Below are 8,334 nucleotides of genomic sequence, written 5' to 3'. Positions count from 1 at the left end.
AGCATCTGAAATGCTTCTTCACACTTCTCAGTCCATACAAACGGTTGATCCTTCTTTATCAACTTAGTAAAAACAGAGGCTATTTGAGAAAACCCCTGAATGAACCTCCGATAATAATTAGCTAACCCCAAGAAACTCCTTATCTCCGTTACTAAGGTAGGTCTCTCCCATTGCAATGCCGCATTAACCTTATGAGGATCTATAGATATACTGTCAGTGGATACCATATGACTGAGGAATTTCACTTCTCGAAGCTAGAATTCACACTTGCTTAATTTTGCATATAGCTTATACTCCTTCAACACTTGCAACACAATTCTCAAATGCTTAGTATGTTCTTATCCACAAGCCGCGGCGCGTGGCACAGAATTACTTTCTCCAAAAATTCTTCCTCTTCCATTCTCGGGTGACACAATTCTTCTTTGGACTCACATTTAGAACTGAAATCGAAACCAAACATGCCCGTTAAGCCACTCTAGCCACATATTTCACTAATACACTTAATTAGTCTATTTAAACTTAACTAATCTTGATTAAAATTAAAGATGTTATAATAAGGACTCAGCTTCCCTTTGGTGATGGAAGCTCCACTACACCTCCTCTAAGAAGAGGTCATATCTGGATGGTTTAGATTTAATATTTTTATTTTTATATTTATTAAAATAAAAAATTATATAAATTGTAAAAAAAACTTTAATAAATTTGTTCATCAATCTAGAAGGTCCAAATTTAATATAAATAGTTCACATTTAATATTAAAATTTTTATAATTTTTATAAATTGACTATCTATATATGCTCTGGACAATGCAGATTTAATATTAATATTTTATAAATTTTTAATATTAATTTTAGACTATTTATGTTAATTTGGACTGTGTAAATTTATTAATTTTTTATAATTTATATAAATTTTTTATTTCAATTAAAAAATTAATTTTAAATTGTCCAAATTTAATCTTGATGTTTCATGTATAGCTTCCCTTTAGGAGAGGCGCAGAGGGAAGCCGAATCCATATGATAAAAACATAAAAAATTGAAAAACAAATAATGATACAACTGCCTTTTGCGTAGAAAACGTAGGTTTCTTACCAAGTGGCATGATATGATGGAAATCATAATTATGGGCTAAGTTTAAAATCATGTACAATTATGAAAAGTTCTAAATTTTATTTTTTTTATAAGCTCAAAAGTTCTAAATTCTTTTAAGTACCTATTTATTCGAGCGGTGAAAGCCTATATAATTTGGTTTAAACTTATATAAGTGATTATGAAGTCCATTTACACTGTTTGCATAATTTTTGAAAAGCCTGATCAATCATAATTTAGATTTAAGTAGAAGCAACTAGAAAGTGCCTCCGTGTTAGAAAAAAATCATAATTCTGTTTTTATTAAATTATATTTGATAATAATTATAAAAAATTAAACAACTTTCTAAAAATCATACCTTTTAGATAATTATATATCTAAATGTGGTTTTCATGAATATAATCCAAATAGATCTAACTTTCTCATAATCACTTCAAAAACAGTCTAAACAAAAATTATGATATCAACCTCATTTTTAATGAATTTCAATTTTAAAAATCATGATTCTATATAATCTTATTTGTTCAACTCCAATCCAAGTGGACACTAAGTTTTGAAATAGAAAGTGAATAATATCCATGATTTTCTTTGCAATTAAATGGAATTTTATTTTCCATAAAAATAAAAACTGTGTATATCTATGCATAACAAAAAAAAATATTAAAAGGCCAAAAAACCTATCAACTTTTATCTAGAAACACCCAATATCCTTGGTAAATAAAGATGCAAGAATGAGTGCAACAATCTTCATTTTTTTAAATTTAACTAACATCTATTAATGTTGATCGTTAAAAAAATGAAAAGAAAATATAAAGTGCAACGATATTAAAATACCCATCAATTTTTTAAGAACTTATAGTATTCTAAAGTCAACAATGACGGTGTATGAGTACCTATTGATTTTATAAAATAGGACAACCTTCTCTAATCCATCAAGTTCTATTCTTAGAACTTTATGATCAATATCAAGTTATTTTAACAAAATGAAAAATATTAAAATTGATAATTTGGGACAAGTCCGATGGACTAATTCAAATAAGCTCGAAAAATCTTATGACTAAGTTTAGGAGTTTAGAAATTTTTTTGACTTCAAACTTATTTGAGCTGTTTGAATAAGCCTAAAGAAATTTGGGCCAAACTAGAACTTAAATAGGTTTATCCCCAATATTCAAATGTTTTTATTATTAATAACATAAAATTAAAATTAGATAAAAATTAAAAAATTTAATCTTTAAGATAAAAATTGAATCTGATTAAAAATAAAATAAAATAATATTTAATAATTCATGTATTCTGACTAGCTTAAAAACTTGAGTTGTTAGTTTTGAGCTTGGTTATATGGCATTTTTTATAAAGTTAATAAATACCCAAATACTATTTTTGTTAACTTTAGGATACTAAAAGTTCTTAAAGAAGAAATTTCTTGATATTTTTGTATCTTATATTTGCTTACTTTTTTTAAAAGTCATTGTTAACCAATGTTAATCAAATTTAATGAAATGAGTGCTGTTGCACTCATTATAACAAGTTTATAATATTCTCGTGCCTTTATTCACTTAAGAATACTTATTGGGTGCTCCTGATAAAAATTAATGAGTATTTTTACCTTTTAACCTATCAAAAAATTCTAACAAATTGAGCTAATTACTAAATAACAAGAGTATTAAAAATGTTTTTGGCATAATTATATCCATGTGTAATATAGAAAGGGTAAATGGGTAAAAATATCCACAAAGTGGTCACCCAAGAACATTAAATATCTTAAAATGAGAAAAATGATATAAATACCCATAATATTACATGAGTGAGTGCCAAAGTGATCAAATCATTAACTTTGACATAATGCTATTAACTTTGACCATTAAATGTTAAATGTGTATGTCACTTGTCAGTCTTCGCTGACATGAACTAATAAAGGGATAAAAATACCTCATGAAGTCGTCAGTCAGGAGCAAAAATAACCATAAGATTATTAAAGTTGGTGTAAAAGTGATCAATCCATCAAATCCTTTAAATATTGACCATTTAGCTAACAGCTAAGCAGAAGTTGATAATTTTTTTATTGATATAAACAAAAAATATTCTCAGATGAATTTTTATAGAGGTTAATTGATCATCGTATAAGTACACATAATATTACTTTAATAGGTGCAATAGTGATCTATCCATCAAGATTCATGCCCCTTCCTTCCCTCCCTCTCCATTCATTTTTCTTGTCTGTAAAACTTGAGATTCAACATAGTGAGATAGATTGTATACAATCAAAGATTAAGATTGAGAACACTTCCTATGCCACCTATAACAGTCCTCACCCCAACCCACCGGAAGTCTTTTGGACTGGGCCAACCCACATCACTACAATGAAAGCCAGCTTTCCCCAAGGTAATACCTGGGTTATTCTTCATCCCACCAAAGAGGTCTTTTAGAGCATTTTCATATTTAAACCTCCAACCTCTACCATCTTAACAAAGTTAAGGCTAAGTCTAGCACCGTTGAGTTGTAACATCCTGATTTTTAGATAAGAAAGAAATTTTAAAATTTAGGTTTTATTGAGGATAAAAAAATAATAATAGAAATTTATATTATTTGAGGAGTAATAATATGGTTAGGTATTTAATTATAAATTAAAATTTCAAGCTTAAAATTATATAAGAGATGTTTAATTAAAATATAATTTTAGGATTTAAAATATATAAGTATTCATGTGTGTGTGTGTAGGGGGAAAAAAGGTGGTGTAAGGCTTCTTTTAGGTCCTACGTATGTTAGGTGTGGAAAGAGAAATGGTTCCTCATGTATAAAAGTGCTAAAACATGCATAAGGTGGAGGCAAAAAGAGCATTGAGCAATTTGTGAAAATTATAACTAATGGCCCAAGGGTTTGAATAATTAAATTTAAATCTATAATCTTTTTTAAATATAATTGTAGGACCCACAATCTCATTTTTATATTATTTTTTCCCATCTCTCTTTCCCTCTTCTCATGCAAGGGTTTGAATATTTTCTTGAGGTTGAAATTTAGATTTAAAAATTTTTGAGTTGAACTCTAAATCTACATGATTTAAATTTATATTGAATTTGAGATATAGAGATGAACCTCTAATTATTAATATTTATTTAAGTATGAATAGGTATTTTTAAGACTATAGAATAGTAATTTAAGGCTTGAGGGTAATTTTTAAATTTTTAATTTATTTTTGGATGAATTTTCAAAATATAGATTGATAAAATTGTAATACTAGAAATGATTTAAGGCTTAAATATAGTTTATTAGGCTATGAGAATTCTAAGAAGGAATTTGAAAAGTTAAATGAGACACAAATCTTAAATTAGTGTTAATATGAGTCTTAGGTCTAAAACTTTTTAACTCTTTAAATTAGAGTTATTTATTACTCCCTCCATTCAAAATATTAGACATTTTTAATCAAATTTTACCACCCAATAAAGTAATTACTTATTTTCAAACTAACCCTATTTTTTCATATTTATCTCTATTAAATACCTTATAATAAATATAAAGTTACTATCAATGGGGACACTTTTAAAAAAAGGCAATGATTACACCTCGAAAGACTAAAAATGCCTTACAATTTTTAACATCTAATTCTTAAAAAATGCCCTACATTTTTTAACGAAAGGAGTAATTTCAATGTAAAAGTAATATATAGTATTATGAAATAATTATGTAGATTGTATTGACAAAGAGAGTAGTGAAAGAGGAGTTGTGAAGGAGAACTTGTTGTTCAAGACATAAGGTAACCATTATTAATGTGTTGTGATGGGTGTGTATGTGGTTGGTTATGTGTTGTTTTGTTGTTTGAAAAAATTATGAATTATTGAAAATAAATATCGGTGTATACATGATTGGAATTATTGTCAAGTGGGTTAAAAATTTATCTTTATTTATTATGATAGGATACTATTATTCGATTATATTCTCGTTTGGATGTTTAAATAATGCATGATTTATCAGGATATTTTAATATATGGTATTATTGGGGATTTATATCTAGTTAATTATTACCACGTGGTAAACCCTTATTGGACCTTATAAGTGACATGTAACTTGATCCAACTCACATTTAACTGGGTGATTTGATGTCCAAGCATGGCAAAAGGAGGATATAAGATGTAGTCATGCAATTAAATTTTTGTTTAGCTTGTTTAGAAATATTGTTTGATTAAATATTTTTGTATGCCCACTTAACAATCGAATGGTTGGTTGTATCCACGTGCATCGTTATATATTAATTTTTAGTTACTGAAGTTTTTAAGTCTTATTTCCTTTGGTTAATAGTTTTACAGGAGCAAATCTAGCCAAGAAAGCACCAAAGGCGTAACTTTAGTGTATGAGACACAACCTTTTATGTTGCCTCTTATTTTGGATTATGCAATGTATTTAGTGCCAACTCAATACATATTTTATTTTGTAGAGCATATAGACTCTAATCTTTTTTATTAACTACATTTATATGATGAAGAGGATCATATCTATCCCTCTTGATTCTTGACCTGATTTGAATATCATGCCATGAGGATCCTGTCTGTCCCTCATGGTTTTAATTGCTTTTTAGGATATTAATAATATAACAAAATTTACTTGAAAGCATTGAGTATTAAGTGAAAAGGTGTTTATAATATAAACAAGTGTACATCTTATAATTATATTTTGTGAAAGATAAGTGTTAGATTATGGCGAGTGTTATGCAGACCCGTTTTAGGTATTGTTGAACCAATATTATTTAGTAAGTGTTTGTACTTAAACAAGACTTTTGGTATATTATCTTGGATGTACATTTGGGTCACATAACAACATAAAAAATTTGTGTTTAGGAATTGTTTGGGATTCTTTTGCCCTTAGATAGACTTCTACACCAAATACTGATTTAAAAATTATTTTTCTTGATAAGAATTGTTTTACATTATTTTTCATTAGGTAAAATTTTATTATAAATACATTTTCAATTATCATGGTAAAGCTTATTCATTATGATAAATTCTTTTTACTACGATAGGCTATTTGTAAATATTTTATTTATATGATAAACTCTTTTCTATTATAGTAGTGTTTTAAAAGAAGTTTTGTTATTTATTATCATGATAGAAATTTTTTTACCATGATAAGGGTTTAATGAAGAAAAAATGATTTATTAAATTAATAATTTGTGAAAAATTAGTTTGAAAATTTTTAAGGTGTTACACCGCCCTACCTTAAAAATATTGTCACAACCTTAAGCAATTTCATTCATAATATGTTCAAAATTTTTAAATAATTTTTGCCACTACTATAAAGAAAAAAGCATTTTAATTTGATATTCGGTCAAAATAATATTTTCTCACATAATATTCATACAATGATCGATTAACCTTGGAGAATTTCATTTAAGAATATATTTTGTATATGTCAACGAAAAAATGATCAACTCATATTTAAATGTCAGCTAAACGGTCAATATTTAAGAAATTTGATGGATTAATTACTTTTATACCAATTCTAGTAATGATATGGATATTTTTGTCCTTGGCCAATAATTTTGTGGGTATTTTTATTCTTTTATTAGTCCACGTTAATAAAGATAAACATGTGACATGCACAGTCAGCATTTAACAGTCAAATTTAATAATGTTAGGCTAAAGTTAATGATTTGGTCATTTTTACACCTATTTATGTAACATTATAAGTATTTATGTAATTTTTCTTATTTTTGAATACTGGGCGCCCCTAGCTAACCATTTTGTAAGTATTTTTGTTCCTTTATCCTTATAAAAAACTTTAATAAAAGGCATCCTAGTTGAACCATAAACAATATATATATATATATATATATATTATTTTTTTAAAATTTTGTAATAAACATAAGATCCATGTTAATGTATAAAATTAATTAAATAATTCTATAATAAATCAAGTACTTGGTAGTTCAGAATCATATACATTGTAAAGTGCATCCCATGGTACTGTTCATCAATGTTGGATGAACAGTAACACTTTTTTTTTTTGGTTTCTTTTCTTCAAATTTAATTTTTGTACATTGAGAGTTTATAGGAAGCCCAAAATAGAAATTTAAAAATAGGTGTGGGACCTATAATAAAAAATACTTGCAAACATGAGACTCATAAAAAAATAATATATATGATATTTATTTTTTTTAAATATGGGAGATTTATTATTTGTTACTTGTATTTTGTGTATGTGTAAGACAATTAATTGTACAGAACATGTGAATTTAAAATATTTTATTATTTAAATCAAATCAACTTATTCATGTTTCCCTTTATATATAAACAAATTTTAATCAATTCACACAGTTTAAAAATTAATTAATCTTAATAATTATATTTAAAATTGAAAAGTTTGGATTAAGATATACTTGTGATTAACATTTTATTTTTTCCCAATTTAATAACCTATCATTTAATATAGAGTATTTAAGAAAAGATGTCATAAATACTTTTTAAAAATTATTGTTTTGCTTATAAAAAAATAACAGCAAACCATATAAAAATTTTGTTTATATTTAAAAATGTAGAAAATTTATAGTAAAATTTGTTAATGGATTATGATAGAATTATAGTGATTTTATGAGATACATTATATTTAGATTTAATAACTGAAATAAATCATATCACTTAATGAATGTCACATGAGATGCAATAATAATTGTTTAATTTACTCGAACTATTGTAAGATATTTTGTCAAATAAAACTATCTAATTTATTATTGTAAATAACAAATGTGGAATGTGTAATAAAAATGTGGAACTTATAGTAAAATTATAAATTTAATTTTCACAAATTCTAAAATTTTCGGTCTACATCCATTAAATTTTATGTCTATATGCACAAGGTAATACATTTTAAAATAAAAAATTTTTTTATAAAATAAATTTCTTATGTTTAGGCGTAAGATGTATTTTTAATTTTTTACTAGTACAATAAATTTTATACTAGAATAAGTTGGTGTTCATATATTTAATAACCACAGGGTAATGAATTTTAGAATAAAGAACATTGTTTATTTTTAAAGGGAAAATGAAATTTTAAATTCCTTAAATTTGCTTAATTATTGATTTATTTTCTCAATTTTAATTTTTATCAATTTAATTCCTTATGTTTTTTTTTTAATTTTCACTTTAATTTTAGGTTTTGAAAACAAAAATTGACCCTTAAATTAATCCGACATATAAATTATGCTGATAACCTAACATATTACATATAGCTAAATAAAAACAAATTTGCCTATAAGTCA

The sequence above is a fragment of the Prosopis cineraria genome, unplaced genomic scaffold (genome assembly GCF_029017545.1).
Source record: "Prosopis cineraria cultivar Desert tree isolate PC_DT_omini unplaced genomic scaffold, ASM2901754v1 PC14, whole genome shotgun sequence".
NCBI classification, from domain to species: domain Eukaryota; kingdom Viridiplantae; phylum Streptophyta; class Magnoliopsida; order Fabales; family Fabaceae; genus Prosopis; species Prosopis cineraria.
The sequence above is the reverse complement of the archived record's forward strand: the minus strand, read 5'-3'. Positions refer to the sequence as shown.